The 26,328-nt window shown below is 39.3% G+C and overlaps 1 protein-coding gene across 7 annotated transcripts in view; it reads right to left on the bottom strand.

Annotated features, from left to right (window-relative positions):
* The window catches only part of LOC139766567 (uncharacterized), a 143,603-nt gene that overhangs the window by 77,057 nt on the left and 40,218 nt on the right, over window positions 1-26,328 (bottom strand). The gene's annotated exons all lie outside the window — the stretch shown is intronic.

Genomic DNA, 26,328 nt, shown 5'->3' with positions numbered 1-26,328 from the left:
AAATTATAAAGCTAAGCTGCAGGTTAAACAAGGTTATTGTCTTTTGGAACACAAAAATATACATTCTAAGAGTATCTTTTTGTTGTATCAGTAGTTCCCAACCCCTTTTCTCTGATGACCCATTTCACTTCTTCCTAGGTTACTGATACCCCAACCCAGAGTAAAAAAAAAAAAAAAAAGCTTATTCATGATCAAATATCAATCAAAACAAAAAGCTAGGGTAACTGAAGGAACTTTGGTCAGTGAATAGAGCAAGTAACAAAACTCAGGTTAAATAGGATTTTCAAAATAAACATTAATGTGGGAGATTTACCAACTATGGCATTAGAACATATACTTTGACAGAAATCTAGATGGCTTCATGATTCTAGGAAAAGTCCTAGGTGACCCAAGGCTGGGAACTCCTGGTTTAAATATTTCCCTAAATACATGAAGTATGTTTCCAGTTTTACATAATCTCTTCTGAACAATGATTTCAAAGCTCATTTCAATGCTTATATATCTTAACTGAAAACTAAAAATCTAAATCAAAGTGAAAGGAAAAATTTTTGGTCAAACTTGAACATTCTTTTACATCACACATGGTTAGCAGTCTTAAAAGAAAAAAGAAATCTAAGCTACAATAAATTTTGGCAAATTGTACACAATATTAATTACAAGATTGCAAACCGTTTTCTAAATTAGAAAAAAAATGAGCAATTCATTAAAGGCATGAAAAAAGCAAATCTCATCCCTAAAACAAATCAAGATAGCAAGCACAACTAAAAACTCTAATGCTCATCCATATATACAATATAAGGAATAAATTCAGATAGGTAAGAAACTTGGTTATGTACACAACAAAAGTAAAAACAATAAAACAATAGACAACGCTAAACCACATAACAGGGTAGCACGGAGATCCCTAAAACAGGAAGTCAACTACTATGCCTAATTAAATGGAAATCCAACTGCTTAACGTTATTGTTACCCTTTACAAAAATGATTATCCTCCATGAGTTTTTCATGAGCTAAGACCTGCATACTTCTGTTTAGATACAAAATACCTCATCTAATTAGAAGTAATCTCTTCTATCTAGAATCTACCTATATCTCTGGTGCCCATTCCATATGGGGACTCCATTAAGGAGGTGGCCATGGCAAAAGAGTCTCCTTAAATGGTGAACTCATGTGCCACTTCATAGCCTTTAGTGCCTCACACTTAATAGGCCACTGACAAAGACCAACTCTAGCACAGTGTTTTCAGAGGATCCTATCTAAAGTTCCTACAGACTACTTTCTAAAATGTCAATCTAATGTTCCTGCTTAATGTCCCAACCTACTACTTCTAAGTAATGCTCCCAGATAATGTTTATACCAACTTCTACCTTATGTGCCTACCAATTACTTTTATCTATTGTTCCTGCCATTTTCCTAAGAAGGAAGGCAAGCACAGCACTCACTGCAAGCAAATTTAGTTATGAAGAATGAGTTGGATGAGTTAAGTTTTGTCAAGTGTTATGTCTGACAAGGAGAGACTATGTTTGTGGACAGAATGCTAGCAGTTCACATGTGGTGAGACAGAAAGAAAAGACAGTTACTTGGGTCAAAGGAGTGTAATTTGACAACCACTGACAGATGAGAAGTACTGGTATTATACCTCTATGATAGGTGACTGCAATGAAATTTATATGTTGTTTAAGTAGTAAAGTCTAAGACACTACAGACTAATTTCCTGTACCTGAAAGTGGAGAATGAAAGAATGCACCAACAACTGCATGGTAAGCCTGACTGAATGATGGGATGCAAGCAATGGAATAGCACCTTAGTCCATATACATGTTTTATAAATTAACCCAAAGGCCAATTACAAAGACTATAGACTTTTAATTGGTCACTGAATATTCAATGAGGATCAGTAACACCATAATAAGAAACACAAGGATTTCCATATTTAAGCTATGTACAAAGCACTTCCATATTCAAGTACCAAATATAAATTCTAAAGAGCAAACTCCATATATCAAAAGCAATGTCTTGCATAATTGTGGTTAACTGTTAACCCTGATATACAGCACACAATTCTGCAATCTTGAAAAACAACAGGAAACATACATTCGTCTGTGTGTGTACACCTGCTGTATTGCCTATTTTGTAACAACCTATTTAGAATGAGGATGAGAGCCATCTAAACTTATGGGACCCATCTCTTGAACTTCTGTATTACCATACTTTTGAAATCTTTGTATACTCTCCGCATTCTCAGTTTCATAACTTTCCTAACTGTATTCACCTACGTCTAATATAATAGACAAAAGTCTATTCATCTGCTTCCACTAGTTTCTTGCTATCACCTCTTGTTACACTTTCATCTTTCAAAGAAGTGCTCACTGTCAACACTGTCATCTTGTTTAAAAAATTTGTAGTTTGAGATCGTCTCCCCTTCCAATTTTGTTGCTTTCCAATGAACCTTCCTAATATGATCTTTATATTTCTATACATGTGGTGATCAAAATTCAAATGCATGTCCTAGTTTGGCCTAACATATAAAAGTTGTGAATAGTTTAACAAGCATTTCCTTATCCATGAACTTAAATGCAATTTCATTATCAATCTGAAGATAATTTGCCTCCTTATCTAATTTTTGAACAGTGTTCTAGGACATGTTAACATAGTGTTTTAGGATATGTTGGTTTCTACGAAGGCCCTAAGTCCCTCTAACACATTCATGTAATTTGTGTCTCATCTTCCTTACACTTGCTTTTCCTTAGGCTACCTTTATTAACATCAAAGCCAGGCCTTAATTGAAATAGAGAGACTTATGAAACAAAAATAAAGGACAAGGGAAAGTATTTACGAATTTCTGACAGTGAAAAACCTGTCTTTTGAAATGTGCCAAGTCACAGTTTGTAGGAAGAATGTGAGACGGAAGAGAGTTCCTAAGCTTCGACATGTAGGGGAAGAAGTAGATATTAAAATGGCCCACCCTTGAGTTGCTGGTGACCACACAATAATCATGTGATGGAGCAGCTTGCCAAGTATTGTGTGGTCTAGCTAGTGGTGTGGGCACACAAGCAGCCAGCTCTCAGGAGCGAAAACCAAAGTAGTACCTATAGAAGAGGGGAAATGAACCAACATTGCAGCACAGGGAAAGGGGGTCAAGTTTGGCAGTTAGCCTGAGACAGTTTATGACACTAACTACTCTCGACTCAACTCTGTCAAATAAAGATATAAAGCTAGAACCACCCAAAATATGAGAGCAGTGCTCCATACAAGAACAAATCAATCCCTTTGTATAAATGGAGTAACTGTTCAAAAGAGAAGTTTTGACATCTAAACATGACACCCAGTTTCTTAGAGACAGACAGACTTAGCTATTCCTGTAATGTGGGGTTTCTAGAAAGAGAAGATGTTACAGTAACAACAAGTACGTTCACTGAGTCAAGGTGGAATTACAGAACTGTCAAAGGAGAGACGAGAGTTGTGAGGAGTTTTCGACAGAGAGATGGGTTAAACTGGGCCTTGGAGGCATCACAAGATTTTGTCTACCCCACTGAGATATCCTGTCCAAGTCTGAGTTTATTGAGGAAGCTGTGTCAAGATGCAGATTGAGTGAGAGAAAAGGGAGCAAAATTAAAGGATTTGGATAAATGCAGTTGTGTCGTCTCTGTATGAGTGTATTGGATTATTTGTGGAGGAGGGGAAATCATTGAAAAAAAAAAAAAAAAAAAAGTGTAGGGGACAAGACAGAACCTTGAGGGACTGCTGTTGATGGAGATACCACAGAAATACATCAGCAAGAGGAGGAGGAGCAAAGTGAGGGAGGGAAGCCAAAAGAGGGGAGCTTAGAGATGAGATCCAGATGCCACACCGTCAAAAGCCTTAGATATGCCAAGGCCAACTACACATGACTCCCCAAAATCTTTCAGGGATGATGAACACACTAGTAAGATGGGTAAGAATCTCATTAGTGGATCTCGCCTTACAGAAGCCATACTGGTGATCAGAGAAAAGACTGTGACTTTTGAGGTGTTTTTAAGGATATGAGAGTTGAGGAGGGATTTAAAGACTTTGAAAATGGTAGATGTCAAAGAGATAAGACGATAGTTAGAGGAGTCACAACTGTCACCCTTCTTAGGGATGGGATGTATCAATGCATGCTTCCAAGGAGAAGGAAAACTTTTGGTTTTTAAACAGAAATGGAACAGATGAGCAAGCACAGGCGCAAGTTCAGAGGCACACTCTTTCAGTAGATTCGAATGGGTGCCATCAGGACCATAAGCCTTATTTGTGTCCAAAGAAAGAAGCACTTTTCAGACAGTCTGAAAAGAAATTACGGGAAGGGGCATAAGATTAGTAAGAGGAGCATCAGGAGATTAAGGAATGTTAGAGTCATCCAAAGTAGAGTTAGAGGAGAAACGGGAACCAAAGAGAGCTGTTTTGTCTACAGGAGAGACAGAAATAGTTCCTTCAGTGGAAAAGTGAAGGGAAGGTACAGCAACAAAAGTTGTTAGAGATGCCCTTAGCTAAAGACCAGAAAGACCTATCAGAGGATGACAAGGAGAGGTTATCACACTTCCTTTGAATGAAAGAATGCTTCAACTCAAGGATAAAGTGCTTGCAGCAATTATGAGTGGTAATAAAAGTTGAAAGGAAGCGAGAGGAAGGAGAGTTTTTCCAAGCCCAATGCCTGATCTATTGCCTGAATGACCTTTGAACAGAAATGGTTGAACCATGGACTGGATGAAAATGTTGTCTTAGAGGAAGAGGGGATAAATGCTTCCATTCTTGCAAGAATAACCTCTGCTATGCATTTGGCAGAGACAGACGCATCACCACATAAGAAAGTAGTTTACCTAAGGAATGTCTGAAAGAAGTTATGCATGTTATTCCAGTCAGCTTTGCTGAGGTGCCAGTATTCATGCTTAGAAGGGGCTGCTAGAGGGAGAGATGCCACTAGAATAGATACATTTATGAGTATGATCAAATAAACCAACTGGGGGCAAGATTGTGCATTTATACTAAAGGTGAAAAACAAATCCAGATTACTACACGAGTGGTCACAGTGGTCAGGAATATGGGTAGGATGCGAAATAATTTGCTCTACGTCATGGAGAATGTGAGGGCTTCAATCCCTCCACCACCTGTATGGGAAGGATATAACCATTCCTTATGGTGAACACTGAAATTCTGAGGTAGAGGATCTCGGCTTGTGGGTAAGAGGATGTAACAGTCTCATGGCAGGAGTTTACATACTCAAAAAATGATATAAAATTTGTAGAATTAGAAGAGCAATAGGCAAAAGAAAGGAAAAGTATGGAAGTAGGAAGACAGATCTTGAGCCACATAACATCAAAGTTTGACGACTCAAGGTCCATTAGTGCACAAGCACTAATTTTGAACCAGAATCATTAGTGGAGGTTATAGTCAGATATGAAAAAAGAACTAGAGAGCATGGTTAGAAAACTGTGTCTCTGACAGAAGTAATAATCAGGAGAGGTACTAGACAGGCGGTGGGTTTGCATGGTGTTGCAGTGGAATTTATTAAAAAAGGGGGTGATTGTTGTTGACTTTTTGGTGAGGATATTAAATGTATGTATGGCTCATAGTGAAGTACCTGAGGATTGGCGAAATGCATGCATAGTGCCATTGTACAAAGGCAAAGGGGATAAAGGCGAGTGTTCAAATTACAGAGGTATAAGTTTGTTGAGCATTCCTGGGAAATTGTATGGGAGGGTATTGATTGAGAGGGTAAAGGCATGTACAGAGCATAAGATTGGGGATGAGCAGTGTGGTTCCAGCAGTGGTAGAGGATGCGTGGATCAAGTGTTTGCTTTGAAGAATGTATGCGAGAAATACTTAGAAAACAAATGGATTTGTAAGTAGCATTTATGGAACTGGAGAAGGCATATGATAAGAGTTGATAGAGATGCTCTGTGGAAGGTATTAAGAGTATATGGTGTGGGAGGCAAGTTGCTAGAAGCAGTGAAAGATTTTTAGAGAGGATGTAAGACATGTGTATGAGTAGGAAGAGAGGAGAGTGATTGGTTACCAGTGAATGTTGGTTTGCAGCAGGGGTGCATGATGTCTCCATGGTTGTTTAATTTGTTTATGGATGGGGTTGTTAGGGAGGTAAATGCAAGAGTGTTGGAGAGAGGGGAGAGTATGCAGTCTGTTGTGGATGAGAAGGCTTGGAAAGTGAGTCAGTTGTTGTTCACTGATGATACAGCGCTGGTGGCTGCTTCAGGTAAGAAACTGCAGAAGCTGGTGACTGATTCAGGTGAGAAACTACAGAAGCTGGTGACTGAGTTTGGTAAAGTGTGTGCGCTGGTGGCTGACTCAGGTGAGAAACTGCAGAAGCTGGTGACTGAGTTTGGTAAAGTGTGTGAAAGAAAAAAAGCTGAGAGTAAATGTGAATAAGAGCAAGTTTTACTAGGTACAGTAGGGTTGAGGGTCAAGTCAATTGAAAGGTAAGTTTGAATGGAGAAAAACTGAAGGAAGTGAAGTGTTTTAGATATCTGGGAGTGGATTTAACAGCGGATGGAACCATGGAAGCTAAAGTGAGTCACAGGGTGGGGGAGGAGGGTAAAGGTTCTGGAAGCATCGAAGAATGTGTGGAAGGCAAGAACATTATCTTGGAAAGCAAAAATGGGTATGTTTGAAGGAATAGTGGTTCCAACAATGTTATATGGTTGCAAGGCGTGGGCTATAGATAGGGTTGTGCAGAGGAGGGTGGATGTGTTGGAAATGAGATGTTTGAGGACAATATGTGGTGTGAGGTGGTTTGATCAAGTAAGTAATGAAAGGGTAAGAGAGATGTGTGGTAAAAAAAAAAGAGTGTGGTTGAGAGAGCAGAAGAGGGTGTACTGAAATGGTTTGGTCACATGCAGAGAATGAGTGTGGAAAGATTGACAAAGAGGATGTATGTGTCAGAGGTGGAGGGAACGAGAAGTGGGAGACCAAATTGGAGGTGGAAGGATGGAGTGAAAAAGATTTTGAGCGATCGGGGCCTAAACATGCAGGAGGGTGAAAGGCGTGCAAGGAATAGAGTGAATTGGAACGATGTGGTATACCGGGGTCGACGTGCTGTCAATGGATTGAACCAGGGCATGTGAAGTGTCTGGGGTAAACCATGGAAAGTTTTGTGGGGCCTAGATGTGGAAAGGGAGCTGTGGTTTCAGTGCATTACACATGACAGTTAGAGACTGACTGTGAACAAATGTGGCCTTTGTTGTCTTTTTCTAGCGCTACCTTGCGCGAGTGTGGGGGGGAAGGGAGTGCCATTTCCTGTAAGGTGGGGTGGTGACAGGAATGGCTGAGGGCAGCAAGTATGAATATGCACATGCGTATATATGCATTTGTCTGTTAATGTATATGTATGTATACACTGAAATGTATAAGTATGTATATGTGCATGTATGTACATACATGTGTATGTGGGTGGGTTGGGCCATTCTTTCGTCTGTTTCCTTGTGCCACCTCGCTAACGTAAGGGACAGCAACAAAGTATAATAAATAAATAAACTAGACAGATGGTGTTCAACTCAAGAGTTTGTACAAGTCCTCTTATAAGTTGACGTAATCCTTACTTCTCGCATGCCTTTAACATCTGCAAATATATTCAAGTATGAATCCAGTCCTTCTGTTAAGTCATTCACCAAGAATAACAAAAGCCTAAATATGAAGCCCTCTGGCATGCCACTGCTTAACCCAACCCACTTAGAACAGACTCCTATTCCATGTGCTCTCTGTTCCCTATTGTGGAGATAACACTAGACTGCATTAAAAATTCTTTTATCTTTTTGAACTAGTACCAATGATCCTAAATAATTCTAAGCTCTTCCTTTATTAGAATAACTGGGAGAAGACCCTCTCCAATGAATCTGTTTTTCAAGTATATCTGACTGTTCAGCAAATCAGACCTTCGCTGGGTACATCTGACTTTTAGATCTATATATCTGATAATGGTCCAAAGTGGCCAGATGGGATAGACGCTCAGTATATAATACTGTATGTACTTGTAAATATATATGTACAGACCTTATGTACAGAATAGATCTCTACAGTAGTTCTTGTACTTAAAAGAACAACTGATAGTGGTAAACTAGTAAAGTACAGGTGCTCCCTGACTTATGATGGGGGTTTCATTCCAATAAACCCATCATAAGTTGAAAATATTGTGTATCGAAATTACATTTTATACTGTACATCTAATCTGCCAAACATCATGACTTAGCCTAGCCTACCTTAAACCTTCTCAGAACATTTACATTTCTTGTCCACAATTATCATATGCAGCCCTTCCTTAAAAGCTTCGGCACCTTCAGCATCAGCACTTGCTGCCTCACTGCTAACCTTTATTTTATATCATGAAAATTATGACCCCTTTTTGAAGTATTGGAATCAATCATAACATTTCTATGTACAGAGGATCATTGGATAGCCATTCTAAACGTATCAAAGACTTCTTGCTTTAGCCTGATTTGTCAATAAGCTAAGCATTATGTGCTTCTGTGTCTGGTCTTCCATCCACATGATGTAATTTTTCATATCATCAATTGGCCCAGCTCTTTTCTTCATGATGACAGTGGATTTAATTGATGCTGAAAATTTCACAGCATCACTGATTCACTTCTTATCCTTTAAGATGGTCGAGATCGTCGATTGCAAAAGTCCTAACTCATGTGATGGCCATAACTGGCTTGCCAACTTCATGCTGGACAATTATCTTTAATTTCATCTCAAGAGCAATTACCTTCCTCTTCTTCTTACCAATGGCAGAAGACACAAATGGGCATTTTGTAAATATGATGGGATGCAAAAAACATAAAATACAAAATAAAAAAAATGCTGACAACACAGTCCATTGTAGAGTAAAAGTTGTTTACACTCATGATCACAAGGCTGACTGAAAGCTGTGGCACACTGCCACTGCACAGCATCATGAGAGTATATATTGCTAGCCTGGGAAAAGATCAAAATTCAAAATTCGAAGCAGTTTCTACTGAATGCATATTGCTATCGCACCATCATAAAGTTGAAAAATCAGAAGTCAAACTATCGTAAGTCAGGGAGCACCTGTAAACTCTTGATTTAAAGGACTAATTGGGGAGGGGTGTCCATTAATAGAGAAAGTCCCTAAACTCCATTAAATCAAATGTAACCCATAGGCCACTTTTAATACAATATACAGTTCACACACTTAACTTTAACACCTCCATCACTTGATGAAATTTTGAATTGTAAGGATTGCAGAATTATTTAACAAATTACAATTCTCTGTATACAATCTGACTTCATTATAACATGAGGCAGACTGAGACCAAAACATAGCGAGTATGCCCCATGCTACCAAAAACAAGTGTGATGTGAAATGCACATGGTTCAGTTTGAAATCTTTTATTCTTCATACTTTTTTAGATTATTAATTTATGTATTACTATTAGCCTGGTTTGTTAAATCTGAAATCCGTTAAATAGGGGTCCATCAAATCAAGGGTTAACTGTATCTGTAGTGATTGTGGGGCTAGAAGAGATGGTGCAGGTGGCTAAGATGGAGGTGATCAGGTCTGAAGTGATGGCAGAAGTATCAGCTTAAACTGCAGTATGTATTACAATTGTAATTGTACTACTGTAAATTCACTATAAAAGCAAAAGTTTCAGAGAGAGAATCGCAACAAAACAAAACAGACCTGACACTCAAAGTAACGAAGAAGAATGATTTTCCATGCTGTAGCAATTCTGTATGATATATATTTCTTCATAACTTCTATCAACAAAACAGTGAAAACGTTACTTTTGAATGAAAGATTTTTGAGAAAACATTACTTCATTTTGATACAGTCGAGATGTTTCTAGGAAAAATGCTTTAGATATCTACTTTCTCTTCTTACATATTTGTTCTGAAAACATCCATTTGTACAATACATTAATATACACAAAGTCATAACAAAAAAAATTTTATTATAATATTCTTTATGTACAATGTACCCTACTTACCAGAGCAGTTGTTGATCACAAGAGTGGGTCACTTTACAGGACTAATTTCAATAAATCTGATAAAAGTCTGATCAGTCTTTTAGTGTTTAATAAAACTAATAAAGCTGATTTCTGATAATTGCAGTGTCTGATAAAACAGGTTCTACTGTATGCAGTTTCCTGTATCATGAGTGGATCCTAAAAAACCATATATTGCTATATGTGCTCATGATATTAAAACTTCCTACTATGAAATGTTCATCCATCCCTTACTCTATAGAACTGATGTGTTTTTCAAAAGTCATCCATTAAACAGAATTTCACTGAGCCAAATGGTTTTCCCATAAGCTTCCATTTCATATCTGGAGATATGCCATAAGAGAAAAAATATTAGCCACAAAACACAGTAAAAACAAACTTCTGAAGGCAGCAAACCCCTTTCAAAACATCTACCTCAAAAAATTCTATAATAACATTCTAACTGAATATCAATAATACTAAAAATTCTGCACAGTCATCAAAATAATGATAATGAGGTGTTTGGGCAGTACTTACAGGAAAGGAGTGCGAGTGATTGGGAGATGACAAGAGAAAGCGCCAGAAGGTCAAGAGGAAGGTGCAGGGGCTGAAAAAGAGGGCAAATGAGAGTTGGGATGAGCAAGTATCAGGAAACTTTAGAGAAAATAAGATGATACTTTGGAAGATGGTTAGCAGTATGAGAAAAACAAGACAACAAATTGGAACATCAGTGAAGGGGGCAAATGGGGATGTGGTAACAGGAAGTGATGAGGTGAAGAGGAGATGGAGTACTTTGAAAAATTATTGAATGTTTGATGATAGGGTGGCACATGTATGCTATTTGCATTGGGAAGCTATGCAGTGAGTGAGAATAATAGGAAGTGTTTGAACAGAGGAATAAGCTTAAGTGTACATGGTAAGTTATACAGAAAAAGGTTGATTGAGAGGGAGGTGGTATACACAAAGTATCATGCTGGGGAAGAAGAGTGTGGTTTCAAGAATAGTGATGTTTGCTCTAAAGAATATGTGAGAATAGAAATACTAAGAAAAACAAAAAGGATTTGTATGTGGCATTTATGAATCTGCAGAAAGCATATGATAAGAGATGAGGGTTAAAACAGATGATTTGTGGAAGGTTTGAAGAATACTTCACAAGAAAAGAGTAATGCACATGTGTGCTTAGGTAGAGGGAAGGGTGACTGGTTCTAGGTGAAAAGGTTCTGTGGCATGGGTGTGTGATATCATGGCTGTTAAAATTATTCATGGATGGTGTGATGAGGGAGGTAAATGCAAGGGTCTTGGAGTTGGAGAGTGGGGCTGGGAAGTGAGTCACATGTTTGCTGATGACACATCACTGATAGAAAATCTGAGTGATAAACTGCAGAAGATGGTGACTGAGTGTGGGAGAATGCTGAAAGCATATGTGAATAATGAAAGTTATTAGTTTAACAGTGTACACAAATAGGTTAGATGAAGTGTGAGTCTGCATGGAAGCAGAGGTGAATCAAATGACAGGCGAGGGGGCAAATGTTCTGGAAGCATTGAGCAGTGTGTGGAATGAAAGGTCATCTCTGTGAGGAGAGGTGACCAAGAATATAGGTATGTTTGAAGGTATAGTGGTCTCAACGATGTATGTACGAGAGTAAATACATTTGGAAGTTAAATGTTTAAGGACAATATGTACTGTGAAAAGGGTTGATCACATAAGTAGGGACAGGGGATGGAGAGATATGGTAACAAGAAGCATATGGTTAAAATAGCTGAAGTTGGTGTGCTAGAATGATTAGGACATATGGAAAGAATGAGTGAGGAGAGATTGGGAAAGAGAATAATCATCAGAAATGGAAGGAACAAAGATCAGGGAAGACCAAATTAGAAATGGAAGGATGGAGTGAATAAAATTTTGAGTGTTTCAGACCAGAACATGCAAGAGGGTGAAACGTGGACACAGAATAAAGTGAACTGGAGTGACATGGTAAAGTGGGGAAGATATGCTTTCAGTGGATTGAACCAGGACATATTAAGCAGCCAGGGGAAATCACAGAAAGGTCTATGGAGCCTGGTTGTTGATGAGGGAGCTGTGGTTCTGGTGCATGCACATGAGACGAGGGAAATTGATGTAAGCAAACGAGGCCCTTCTCGTCTGTTCCTGGTAATACTATGCTAACGTGGGAAACAGCAAACTAGTATGAAAGAGATTTTTAGTGCTTACCAGTGACTTTAATATCAGACATCAGAAATTAGCTTGAAAACAATGCCATCACAGTAGGTTTCAAACACAGAGTCTCTAAGTGGAGAGGATCCCTTTCAGCTTGGGAAATGAGCTTTACTTAAATCTGCTTGAAATAATTAGTTGAGAGTCCAACTTACAATAAGAATATATTAGATTTAGTTTTAGCTAAAAATGAGGATCTCATTAACAATGTTAAAGTCAGAGAGTTTTTTTCCACATGATCACCAGCAAATATCTTTTGAACTTACTTTCAACTCTTACTCTACTGCTTGTCAAAAAAAAAAAAAAAAAAAAAATCGCATTGCTCTTAACAGGCAAACTTAGGGTGATATCATTAAAGAAAGCAATACGTATATAGCTTGGTGCATAAAAGTTGGTAAGCAGCCAACAACCAGGGAGGTATATTTCCAGTACTACCCGCCTGAGTATCGAGAGGGTTAGTGACAGCTCTATTGTGGGCCAGCACTTAAATGGTTGTCAAGGAAGCTGTCTTTTTTTCTGCATGAAGCACAAGTGGACTACTGGCTTTCTGTCCACAAGCATACAATTTCTCCTTGTCATACATAACACACAACGATCTAAATCACACAGCTCATTCTTGGTAACTCTAGATTTTTCTGCGGTGAGCACTATATGCTAGCCCTGCCTTTTGGCAAAATGATGAGAGCAGTAAACAGAAGGAGGTGCAAACATTTAGGCACGAGCATTTAGTAGAAACATTTAACAGAAGCAGCAGATAGGAAAATTAGGCAGTAGCATTAGGTACAGAAGCAGTCAGCAGGTGCATTGGGTAGGAGCCTCTACAAACACTGCACAAGAGTTGACCTCTGCCAGTCGCCTGTTAAGGATGAGGCACGAAAAGCTAAGAAAAGGCACTGGAGTTCACTAGTAATGGCGATTGCCACAGCCATCCCTTTCAGGGAGTTCCAGTTGGGAAAAGGTACCAGAGATGTAGACAAACACAGCTTGGGAGAGCTTCAGTAAAATGTTCTGAGCAGTGGAGGGAACATATCTGACAGTGTTTAATAGATGGTCTTTTTATAATGTGAAGCCAAAATGGTGAAACAGACATAAAGAAGTGTCTGTTGTCTAAGAAAGCAGAACATAAGAAATTCAAAGAGCCTAATGACCAACATGATAAATAAAATTATCTGAGAAACTAAGACTTATACATCAAAGTAAATGTCAGTTTGAAGCATATTTTGATGAAAATAGCAAAAGAAACCCTGAGGAGTTTTATAGATATGTTAGAAGCAAAAGAATCATTACCTAGTCAACTGGACTAATAAGAACTGAAAACGGAGACTTGGTGTAAGACAACGAAGACATGGCAAAGATTTTACATCATTTCATCACATCTGTATTTACAATTGAAGTTACAGCTCATGTCCTGAACCCAGTTCCATCATAAACAGAGGAAAAGTTTTGTGACATACTGACATGAGAGTTGAAGATACGCTATCAAATTCAATGGAATTAAAATATATAAAACAGCAGACCCTGTAAGCTTTATCCAAGAACAAAGAAGCAAAAAATTTGATTTTGACTCTAGACTGTTTTTTAAATGTCACTTGCTATAAGGAAACTTCCAAAGTAATGGAAGCTTGTTAATGTAACACCCATTTTCAATAAAGGTGATAAATAACTGCCCACAAATTGTTGTGTAATTAGCCTAATGTCTGTAGTTGGTAAATCTATGGAAACCATCATTCAAGATAAGATTAGAGGACTACCAATAAAAAAAATCTCAGCATGGTTTTCAATAAAATCATTTGTGTCTGACAAATCTGCTTGATTTCTTTATTGATATAATCAACATGCATGACACAGGTTAATATCATATGACCCAATATGAGATCACTTCCTCATGACGAGTTCAGACATGGCCTGCCATTGTAATAAAGTGGGTATGCTGCAAACGTAGTGACAAGTTTTTGTATGTACATACAGGTACATTCATGTTCACCTTACTCTTACAGCTCAAGTAATTTACCATAACATGTAATAGTTGAATTTATAAAACAGTCACTAAGACTAAGAAACTGCAAAAGCAGTGTTATTATGTAAACGAAGATGAGATCACTTCACAATGAGTTCAGCCATGATCAATCATTACAGCAAGCTCACTCACCAAACTTTCAATATACGGTTCATGTAATTTATGGCTAAATGTACTAATGTAATGATTAAAATAATTATCAACACTATGAAACTCAAAAAAAATAGAAAATGGTGAAGTGTAATATAAGAAATGGGGCCTTTGTTGTCTTTTCCTAGCGCTACCTCACACACATGAGGGGAGTGAGGGATGGTATTCCATGTGTGGCAAGGTGGCGATGGGAATGAATAAAGGCAGACAGTGTGAATTGTGTGCATGGGTATATATGTATGTGTCTGTGTGTCTATATATATGTGTACATTGAGATGTATAGGTATGTATATTTGCGTGTATGGACATGTATGCATATACATGTGTATGGGGGTGGGTTGGGCCATTTCTTTCGTCTGTTTCCTTGCGCTACCTCGCAAACGCAGGAGACAGCGACAAAGCAAAATGAATAATATAAATAGCTTCCTCAAGACATGTTCAGCCGCGATCACCTGTTGTGACAACATAGGCACTCGACTAACATACCGACTTGTACATCTTACACTTATGGTTCATGTACGTTAAGATACTTATGATAATAAATAAGACTAAGAAACTAAACAAATACAAAGAATGTTATAATTGACTGTACTTCTGTATCATTTGAGCTAGCTGTGGAGCCTATGTCACACACAGTACAAATGTGGGGTCAGTTTCCTTGTTCAATTGAACATGATGATTTTGCCTCTGACCTCCCTATCCAGACAAGTTATAACATTTTGAGCCCTCCCTAATGATTCCAAGAGATCGCCCCCTCAAGGTGAGTTCACTCCACCCAAACATAAGCATGTATACTTACTGTCCTTGAGAAACTAGCAGTTATACATTACATCACAAAGGGGCTTCATTGACAATAAATTCATGCCTAATATGATGTTGGTACATCCACCACCTGTGACTTAAAGAAGAGCTGAGAGAAAATATCAAAATGCTAAACTGAAAGTACCTCCGACTGAGGCATGCATTCATCCAGCTATAAATTTACAGCACTGAATCAGTGTTTTAAAAGAAAATCAATACTGTACTTTCATGTAATAGAAGGAAATTATCCTACACTTTCCATAAAACACACACCTCACTGTACACCTCAGTCTCAGGACCACTGACTATGAAGCTGTCAATCCCACATCTGCCATTTGCCTATCTATATACTCTCTCCAGCTACTATTATTGTATCTATTTGGATTAAGAATCTCAAGATTTGGCAAGTATTTTGCTTTATACCAGTATTATATCTTAGTAATGAAGTTATTAACCCCCTTTCTTAGGCATTTTTCATTAATGTATTCGATTTTTTAATTTATTTATTCTTTTTTTTTTTTTTTTTTTTTACTTTGTCGCTGTCTCCCGCATTTGCGAGGTAGCGCAAGGAAACAGACGAAAGAAATGGCCCAACCCACCCCCATACACATGTATATACATATGTCCACACACGCAAATATACATACCTACACAGCTTTCCATGGTTTACCCCAGACGCTTCACATGCCCTGATTCAATCCACTGACAGCACGTCAACCCCAGTATACCACATCGCTCCAATTCACTCTATTCCTTGCCCTCCTTTCACCCTCCTGCATGTTCAGGCCCCAATCACACAAAATCTTTTTCACTCCATCTTTCCACCTCCAATTTGGTCTCCCACTTCTCCTCGTTCCCTCCACCTCCGACACATATATCCTCTTGGTCAATCTTTCCTCACTCATTCTCTCCATGTGCCCAAACCATTTCAAAACACCCTCTTCTGCTCTCTCAACCACGCTCTTTTTATTTCCACACATCTCTCTTACCCTTACGTTACTCGATCAAACTACCTCAGACCACACATTGTCCTCAAACATCTCATTTCCAGCACATCTACCCTCCTGCGCACAACTCTATCCATAGCCCACGCCTCGCAACCATACAACATTGTTGGAACCACTATTCCTTCAAACATACCCATTTTTGCTTTCCGAGATAATGTTCTCCACTTCCACACATTCTTCAAGGCTCCCAGAATTTTCGCCCCCTCCCCCACCCTATGATCCACTTCCACTTCCATGGTTCCATCCACTGCCAGATCCACTCCCAGATATCTAAAACACTTTACTTCCTCCAGTTTTTCTCCATTCAAACTTACCTCCCAATTGACTTGACCCTCAACCCTACTGTACCTAATAACCTTGCTCTTATTCACATTTACTCTTAACTTTCTTCTTTCACACACTTTACCAAACTCAGTCACCAGCTTCTGCAGTTTCTCACATGAATCAGCCACCAGCGCTGTATCATCAGCGAACAACAACTGACTCACTTCCCAAGCTCTCTCATCCCCAACAGACTTCATACTTGCCCCTCTTTCCAAAACTCTTGCATTCACCTCCCTAACAACCCCATCCATAAACAAATTAAACAACCATGGAGACATCACACACCCCTGCCGCAAACCTGCATTCACTGAGAACCAATCACTTTCCTCTCTTCCTACACGTACACATGCCTTACATCCTTGATAAAAACTTTTCACTGCTTCTAACAACTTGCCTCCCACACCATATATTCTTAATACCTTCCACAGAGCATCTCTATCAACTCTATCATATGCCTTCTCCAGATCCATAAATGCTACATACAAATCCATTTGCTTTTCTAAGTATTTCTCACATACATTCTTCAAAGCAAACACCTGATCCACACATCCTCTACCACTTCTGAAACCACACTGCTCTTCCCCAGTCTGATGCTCTGTACATGCCTTCACCCTCTCAATCAATACCCTCCCATATAATTTACCAGGAATACTCAACAAACTTATACCTCTGTAATTTGAGCACTCACTCTTATCCCCTTTGCCTTTGTACAATGGCACTATGCACGCATTCCGCCAATCCTCAGGCACCTCACTATGAGTCATACATACATTAAATAACCTTACCAACCAGTCAATAATACAGTCACCCCATTTTTTAATAAATTCCACTGCAATACCATCCAAACCTGCTGCCTTGCCGGCTTTCATCTTCCATAAAGCTTTTACTACCTCTTCTCTATTTACCAAATCATTTTCCCTAACCCTCTCACTTTGCACACCACTTCGACCAAAACACCCTATATCTGCCACTCTATCATCAAACACATTCAACAAACCTTCAAAATACTCACTCCATCTCCTTCTCACATCACCACTACTTGTTATCACCTCCCCATTTGCGCCCTTCACTGAAGTTCCCATTTGCTCCCTCGTCTTATGCACTTTATTTACCTCCTTCCAGAATATCTTTTTATTCTCCCTAAAATTTAATGATACTCTCTCACCCCAACTCTCATTTGCCCTCTTTTTCACCTCTTGCACCTTTCTCTTGACCTCCTGTCTCTTTCTTTTATACATCTCCCACTCAATTGCATTTTTTCCCTGCAAAAATCGTCCAAATGCCTCTCTCTTCTCTTTCACTAATAATCTTACTTCTTCATCCCACCACTCACTACTCTTTCTAATCAACCCACCTCCCACTCTTCTCATGCCACAAGCATCTTTTGCACAATCCATCACTGATTCCCTAAATACATCCCATTCCTCCCCCACTGCCCTTACTTCCATTGTTCTCACCTTTTTCCATTCTGTACTCAGTCTCTCCTGGTACTTCCTCACACAAGTCTCCTTCCCAAGCTCACCTACTCTCACCACCCTCTTCACCCCAACATTCACTCTTCTTTTCTGAAAACCCATACAAATCTTCACCTTAGCCTCCACAAGATAATGATCAGACATCCCTCCAGTTGCACCTCTCAGCACATTAACATCCAAAAGTCTCTCTTTCGCGCGCCTGTCAATTAACACGTATATATAAGTAAATTTAAAATGTTTTACAAATTTAATCATTTTTGAAAATACAGTAATGTATTCCTTGCCATTTAAACAAATGCTTGGCTAGAACATACTCTGTAAAATATGGGAGGAGTTAGATACCATTTTCTTGAAAATGAATGAATTAGATGACTATATTCTATTAATATTATCAACATGCATTTCCAGACTCTACTGTTTGTAATATCTTCAAAATCCTTGGTAATGTTCATTCTTTAAACTCTGGAAAATTTTTTAGTCTGACAATACCCTGGTTCTAACCAATCTGAACTAAACATTTTTCTGTAGTACTATAGATATGTCCAAGAACAGACTTGATAAATATTTCACTTCAAGTCCATGACTGACATTATTTGCACCTCCTTAGCTACATGAGAAAGTTTACATTATTTTTCTATTTCAAATAGGAATGTCTTTCTACTCTTATCAAACTGATCTACTAGCCCCATATCTGTTCCTCTAAGGAACCCAGTGGTCTGATGCTGTTTGAATTCCTTTATAATGGCTGTGGTTATTGCTGTGTAAGAGGTTCTGCAGAGAGATTAGGCAAGTTGCTAAGAGAGAAAGAGACAGGTAATTGGATCATCTATCTCACCAATTCATGTCATCTACTGAGCAGGTACTGTTTCCAACAAAGCAGCATTCCATGCTTTTAATTTTGCTACATGATTATTTTCCAAAAATATATCCAAAGACAGCAGCTCTGAACATCACTTTTTCTCTTTATGAAGTCCACATTTCACGTTCACATACTGGGCATGAGTTGGGAAGGTGTGTCTGTGATGTTTGGCGGCAGTATGTACCTGATCCACTCCAGTGAATTGGGAATGGAGTAATGATAATGCAATAAATGTCTAGACTGTAGTTTAATAGATTAATGGTCCTGCCACCACTCATCCCTCTCTGGAAGGAACTTGTAAGAGACAGACTTATCAAACATCACTAAAATATGAGTGACTACCATAGTACAAAACTGCTTGATGGAATGACTGTGAAGTCCTGTCTACTAAATCATGATTGACTATTATTGCACCACTAAACAACCATAAAAGATGTCATGTTACATTACAAGGTCCCCTTTCCCCTTTGTCTTGGTAATTAAATAAATAAATAAATTTATAAGTAAATAACAGTTTATTGTCTTTTGGTAGGCAGCCAGTTAGCTGAAAATACATAGCTGAGGTATTAAAGATATTAAGAGAACTGGGAATTCATGATAGTTTCTGGTTAACTAATCATGCAAGAGCTTAAGATTAGAATGAGCTGGTTATTTCCACACTTCGATTAGGCATATGGGTGAGGTACATCTAGATGGACGGATTGGTAGATATACAGGGACGTTTACAAGAGTAAACAGAATGGTTTATATATCATGAACTTGACTGAACAATACTGAACAATAAGTGATGAATAGTCACAGTAAATACAGTCATTGATATACCATACAGTCAAATAGAAAACTGAGCTGTTCATTGCATAGCTATGCACTTGTTTGTAAAATGCTTATGAAGTTCACAACTATTCTTAAATGTGTCTGTACAAGCTCTGACTGAAACAAGTCAATTGTGATGAAAAATGGCAGGTCCATGGTGAAGGGGCATGCAGGGTATCTGTAACAAGGATGTGTCAGCAGTTTATTGCCAAACTGCTGCATGAGCTGCCAGTTTTTGTTGACGGTGGACAAGTTCAGCACAATGAGGGCCTCTTGGAAGGTAGTGTTAGAGGGGCCCAGGATGATTCTGCATGCTTTCTAGTTGGAGGAGCAAGCTTGGGAGGTGCACTGAAGTAGAATGAAGATGGTACAGACATTTCTGAGCTCAACTGGTGGCATAACTAGTAATTTCAGTCGGTATAAGGAAGATTTCAAGATGGTGCTGACATGACTCTTCCAGTCTAAACTGTTAACTACAGTGACACCTAGAAGTTTGAAGTCTCTGACAACCCAAAGGATATCAGGGCCTAGTATGATGTAAAGGTGCAGAATGTTGTCTACGCCCAGACTGATGTGCATCGTTGCCCATAGCCCACTCCTCAAGATGGCTGATGATGTACTGAAGGGCACTTAAGTCAGGAGAGTTGTTGATAGTGATGCCGAAGGTGGAGTCGTCTACATACTTCCATAAGTCGTTTGTGTCCTTTAAGGTGTCATTGACAAAGGATGAGAAAACAGAGTGGTCCCATCTTGGTGCCCTGTTGTATACTGCATGTCAGGGGTACAGGTTCCAATGTGGCTCTCTTAAACGGACATTTTAGTGTTGCCAGCCATAAGATGACACACACACACACACAAACACACCCATAGTTCCAGGTCGATTGTTTTCTTTATGATTATGTTATGGTTAACAAAATCAAAAGCCTTAGTGAAGTCTGTGAAGGGGAGTGCCACTAAGGTCTTGCATTTCTGCAAGTTGCAGTTAACGAAGTCTAAGAGGCTGAAAAGGCAAACTGTAGTGGATGAAGACTTCATGTTTCCAAACTGCTCAGGGTCTACTTATTCAACAATGTCAGCATAGGCATAATACTACACCCTATACAATACCACTTTGAGCTGCTAGGTTAAACCCACATTGTAAGCATGATGATGTTGCATATCAGCTGACACCTTTAGGTTTATTTTATAAATTCTCCTGATGTCTAACACTGGCAATAAATTAGGCACAATGTCATCCCCTAAATGTCTTTCAAATGCATATTCCTGTACTTCACTTCCCATTTGGTCCTAATCACACCAAGGCCTTAGTCTGCTTTGTGATTGGGTCCTCTCCTACATGATTGAGGACATGATAATGTCTACAGAAACATATTCCACTTCTTACATATAAGTGATTTCATATACTTTAAGAAAAGCATAAAATGAATGCTTACCTCTTCTAAGTAATATATTAGTATGAATTCATCATCTTTTCATTATCATCTCTTTAATTAGTACTTAAAGAAGGTGCAAATCTTTATTTCTTGGCAGTAATTAAAAGTCATTCACATGATATGAATAAGTACAAGGTGGAATTGTAAGTCACTTCAATACCATACCCCAAAAGTCCAGTAATTTCTTCTAGCACATCTCAGCATCTCAAGTGTTTACCATGCTATTCTTTATTACCTACATAGTTCTGATACTTTATTGAAATGCTGTAGTATTATATTTGTCAGGGAACTTTAACATCTACTCTAAAAAAATAAAGTGGAACGAACTAAATAACCCAACAGAAAATATGCAATGGTTGCACAGTCTGAATTGAAATGAAGTAAAAACAAACATGGCAATCTTCTACAAGTATGAAGTTGAAATGATCACAAAACTAGCATCAAAGAATTGAGAAACATTAACAAGATAAATGGAATGGATCATGCGAATTTCCAAGGATGAAAAGAACTAGAACTCTACAGTCTTGAACATCAATGGGAAAGATATATGATAACATATGCCTAGCAACAAACAGGGAAAATAATGATTCCTGGAAACCTATAAAAATGCATAACACAAAGATGTATGAATGCCCAGCAAGGAAGTTTGAACAATTATTAAAAGCAATACTGGGTGATCTACAAAATTTAAGAGGAGTGACCACAGAAACATTCAAAGGAAGATTAGACTCATGGCTGCAGACTACCCCAGATGAACCTAAGACGTATAACCTTGCAAGAAAAGTAGCTGTTGAAAAGAATAGCATGATACATAAAGCAACACAAGTTGGGAGATACGGTAAGGCAGTTCACCAAAAAGTCGTTCATCAGCATACATATTAAGCGGTAAGGCGCAATGCAACAACCCTACTGCCAAGGCAGAATCTCATCTAAGTTATTAGTGCGTAGGAAGATCTAGTATTCAAACGATGTCAATATGCGCCATGTAGGTATCAATGGCCCCTTCAAGGACATCCCTAACATATTTTCTTCTAAAGTCACCTAGTCATGTATTTCCTTGCTTGCCATGGTATGCTTGTTTTCTTCTCAGTGATTTATCAAGTTCTTGTTATTATTCTCTTTTATCAAAACACTTGAATATTACAGATCTAAATCACTTGGAAGTAAGAGTTCTTCAGATGGTTAATAATTATGGGAAGTCAATGTATGTATTCAAGAAACCCATGCAATGAACTGTATCAACTTTTTTCAGTATTCATTCGAATATCATGGATTCAAATGGCTTGAGACATGAAGCCTCCTGAAAGACAATACACCTATTTCAGAAAACCACACAGCAAATCAACAGTACTGTTTTAATTTTTTTTTTTTTTTTTTTTTTTTTTTTTTTTTTTTTTTTGTCGCTGTCTCCCGCGTTTGCGAGGTAGCGCAAGGAAACAGACGAAAGAAATGGCCCAACTCCCCCCCCCCATACACATGTACATACACACGTCCACACACGCAAATATACATACCTACACAGCTTTCCATGGTTTACCCCAGACGCTTCACATGCCTTGCTTCAATCCACTGACAGCACGTCAACCCCTGTATACCACATGACTCCAATTCACTCTATTTCTTGCCCTCCTTTCACCCTCCTGCATGTTCAGGCCCCGATCACACAAAATCTTTTTCACTCCATCTTTCCACCTCCAATTTGGTCTCCCTCTTCTCCTCGTTCCCTCCACCTCCGACACATATATCCTCTTGGTCAATCTCTCCTCACTCATTCTCTCCATGTGCCCAAACCATTTCAAAACACCCTCTTCTGCTCTCTCAACCACGCTCTTTTTATTTCCACACATCTCTCTTACCCTTACGTTACTTACTCGATCAAACCACCTCACACCACACATTGTCCTCAAACATCTCATTTCCAGCACATCCATCCTCCTGCGCACATCTCTATCCATAGCCCACGCCTCGCAACCATACAACATTGTTGGAACCACTATTCCCTCAAACATACCCATTTTTGCTTTCCGAGATAATGTTCTCGACTTCCACACATTTTTCAAGGCTCCCAAAATTTTCGCCCCCTCCCCCACCCTATGATCCACTTCCGCTTCCATGGTTCCATCCGCTGACAGATCCACTCCCAGATATCTAAAACACTTCACTTCCTCCAGTTTTTCTCCATTCAAACTCACCTCCCAATTGACTTGACCCTCACCCCTACTGTACCTAATAACCTTGCTCTTATTCACATTTACTCTCAACTTTCTTCTTCCACACACTTTACCAAACTCAGTCACCAGCTTCTGCAGTTTCTCACATGAATCAGCCACCAGCGCTGTATCATCAGCGAACAACAACTGACTCACTTCCCAAGCTCTCTCATCCCCAACAGACTTCATACTTGCCCCTCTTTCCAGGACTCTTGCATTTACCTCCCTTACAACCCCATCCATAAACAAATTAAACAACCATGGAGACATCACACACCCCTGCCGCAAACCTACATTCACTGAGAACCAATCACTTTCCTCTCTTCCTACACGTACACATGCCTTACATCCTCGATAAAAACTTTTCACTGCTTCTAACAACTTGCCTCCCACACCATATATTCTTAATACCTTCCACAGAGCATCTCTATCAACTCTATCATATGCCTTCTCCAGATCCATAAATGCTACATACAAATCCATTTGCTTTTCTAAGTATTTCTCACATACATTCTTCAAAGCAAACACCTGATCCACACATCCTCTACCACTTCTGAAACCGCACTGCTCTTCCCCAATCTGATGCTCTGTACATGCCTTCACCCTCTCAATCAATACCCTCCCATATAATTTACCAGGAATACTCAACAAACTTATACCTCTGTAATTTGAGCACTCACTCTTATCCCCTTTGCCTTTGTACAATGGCACTATGCACGCATTCCGCCAATCCTCAGGCACCTCACCATGAGTCATACATACATTAAATAACCTTACCAACCAGTCAACAATACAGTCACCCCCTTTCTTAATAAATTCCACTGCAATACCATCCAAACCTGCTGCCTTGCCGGCTTTCATCTTCCGCAAAGCTTTTACTACCTCTTCTCTGTTTACCAAATCATTTTCCCTAACCCTCTCACTTTGCACACCACCTCGACCAAAACACCCTATATCTGCCACTCTGTCATCAGACACATTCAACAAACCTTCAAAATACTCATTCCATCTCCTTCTCACATCACCGCTACTTGTTATCACCTCCCCATTTACGCCCTTCACTGAAGTTCCCATTTGCTCCCTTGTCTTACGCACCCTATTTACCTCCTTCCAGAACATCTTTTTATTCTCCCTAAAATTTACTGATAGTCTCTCACCCCAACTCTCATTTGCCCTTTTTTTCACCTCTTGCACCTTTCTCTTGACCTCCTGTCTCTTTCTTTTATACTTCTCCCACTCAATTGCATTTTTTCCCTGCAAAAATCGTCCAAATGCCTCTCTCTTCTCTTTCACTAATACTCTTACTTCTTCATCCCACCACTCACTACCCTTTCTAAACAGCCCACCTCCCACTCTTCTCATGCCACAAGCATCTTTTGCGCAATCCATCACTGATTCCCTAAATACATCCCATTCCTCCCCCACTCCCCTTACTTCCATTGTTCTCACCTTTTTCCATTCTGTACACAGTCTCTCCTGGTACTTCCCCACACAGGTCTCCTTCCCAAGCTCACTTACTCTCACCACCTTCTTCACCCCAACATTCACTCCTCTTTTCTGAAAACCCATACTAATCTTCACCTTAGCCTCCACAAGATAATGATCAGACATCCCTCCAGTTGCACCTCTCAGCACATTAACATCCAAAAGTCTCTCTTTCGCACGCCTGTCAATTAACACGTAATCCAATAACGCTCTCTGGCCATCTCTCCTACTTACATAAGTATACTTATGTATATCTCGCTTTTTAAACCAGGTATTCCCAATCATCAGTCCTTTTTCAGCACATAAATCTACAAGCTCTTCACCATTTCCATTTACAACACTGAACACCCCATGCATACCAATTATTCCCTCAACTGCCACATTACTCACCTTTGCATTCAAATCACCCATCACTATAACCCGGTCTCGTGCATCAAAACCGCTAACACACTCATTTAGCTGCTCCCAAAACACTTGCCTCTCATGATCTTTCTTCTCATGCCCAGGTGCATATGCACCAATAATCACCCACCTCTCTCCATCAACTTTCAATTTTACCCATATTAATCGAGAATTTACTTTCTTACATTCTATCACATACTCCCACAACTCCTGTTTCAGGAGTATTGCTACTCCTTCCCTTGCTCTTGTCCTCTCACTAACCCCTGACTTCACTCCCCAGACATTTCCAAACCACTCTTCCCCTTTACCCTTGAGCTTCGTTTCACTCAGAGCCAAAACATCCAGGTTCCTTTCCTCAAACATACTACCTATCTCTCCTTTTTTCACATCTTGGTTACATCCACACACATTTAGGCACCCCACTCTGAGCCTTCGAGGAGGATGATCACTCCCCGCGTGACTCCTTCTTCTGTTTCCCATTTTAGAAAGTTAATACAAGGAGGGGAGGATTTCCGGCCCCCCGCTCCCGTCCCCTCTAGTCGCTTTCTACGACACGCGAGGAATACGTGGGAAGTATTCTTTCACCCCTATCCCCAGGGATACTTAGTAATATACTTGGTGAATATTCTTGGTAATATACTTGTTTTTCATATATCAGCATATGTACAACTGAAAAGATGTGTCCATTCCTGGTAATATATCAGCATATGTACAACTGAAAAGATGTGTCCATTCCTGGTAATATAACAGAACTTACTGAATCAGTAATAGTAGACTATACATATGAGAAAAGAAAACTTTCATGAATGTTGAGTTTATTCTCAGGCTGGGTTAGCAGTTCTAGGTGTTGGCAGCAACACCACCCTACTGCTACGCCTTTTATGGTACAGTGCTCGTTTTGCCCCTCGTGGTGTAATCCATTCCTCCTTGGATTCTGTTACTGCTAACTGCACTAAAGACAGTGAGGGTAATATATGGGTACATGGAGGGTCACTTCTCATGGCTCATGGTGGAGTATGTGTTCTGGGAGACTTCTCTAAGTTCAAGAAGGAATCTCAAGAAGCAGTATGCCGAGAGTCAGCAGTACTACCAGTCTCAGTATCATCTCTATCATCCCAACTTGATGCACCATGCTCAAGTCGTCCAATACAATGAAGAAAGTCA

The sequence above is a fragment of the Panulirus ornatus genome, chromosome 58, assembly GCF_036320965.1.
Source record: "Panulirus ornatus isolate Po-2019 chromosome 58, ASM3632096v1, whole genome shotgun sequence".
NCBI classification, from domain to species: Eukaryota; Metazoa; Arthropoda; class Malacostraca; order Decapoda; family Palinuridae; genus Panulirus; species Panulirus ornatus.
Note: the sequence above shows the minus strand (reverse complement) of the source record. Positions and strands in the feature narration are given on the sequence as shown.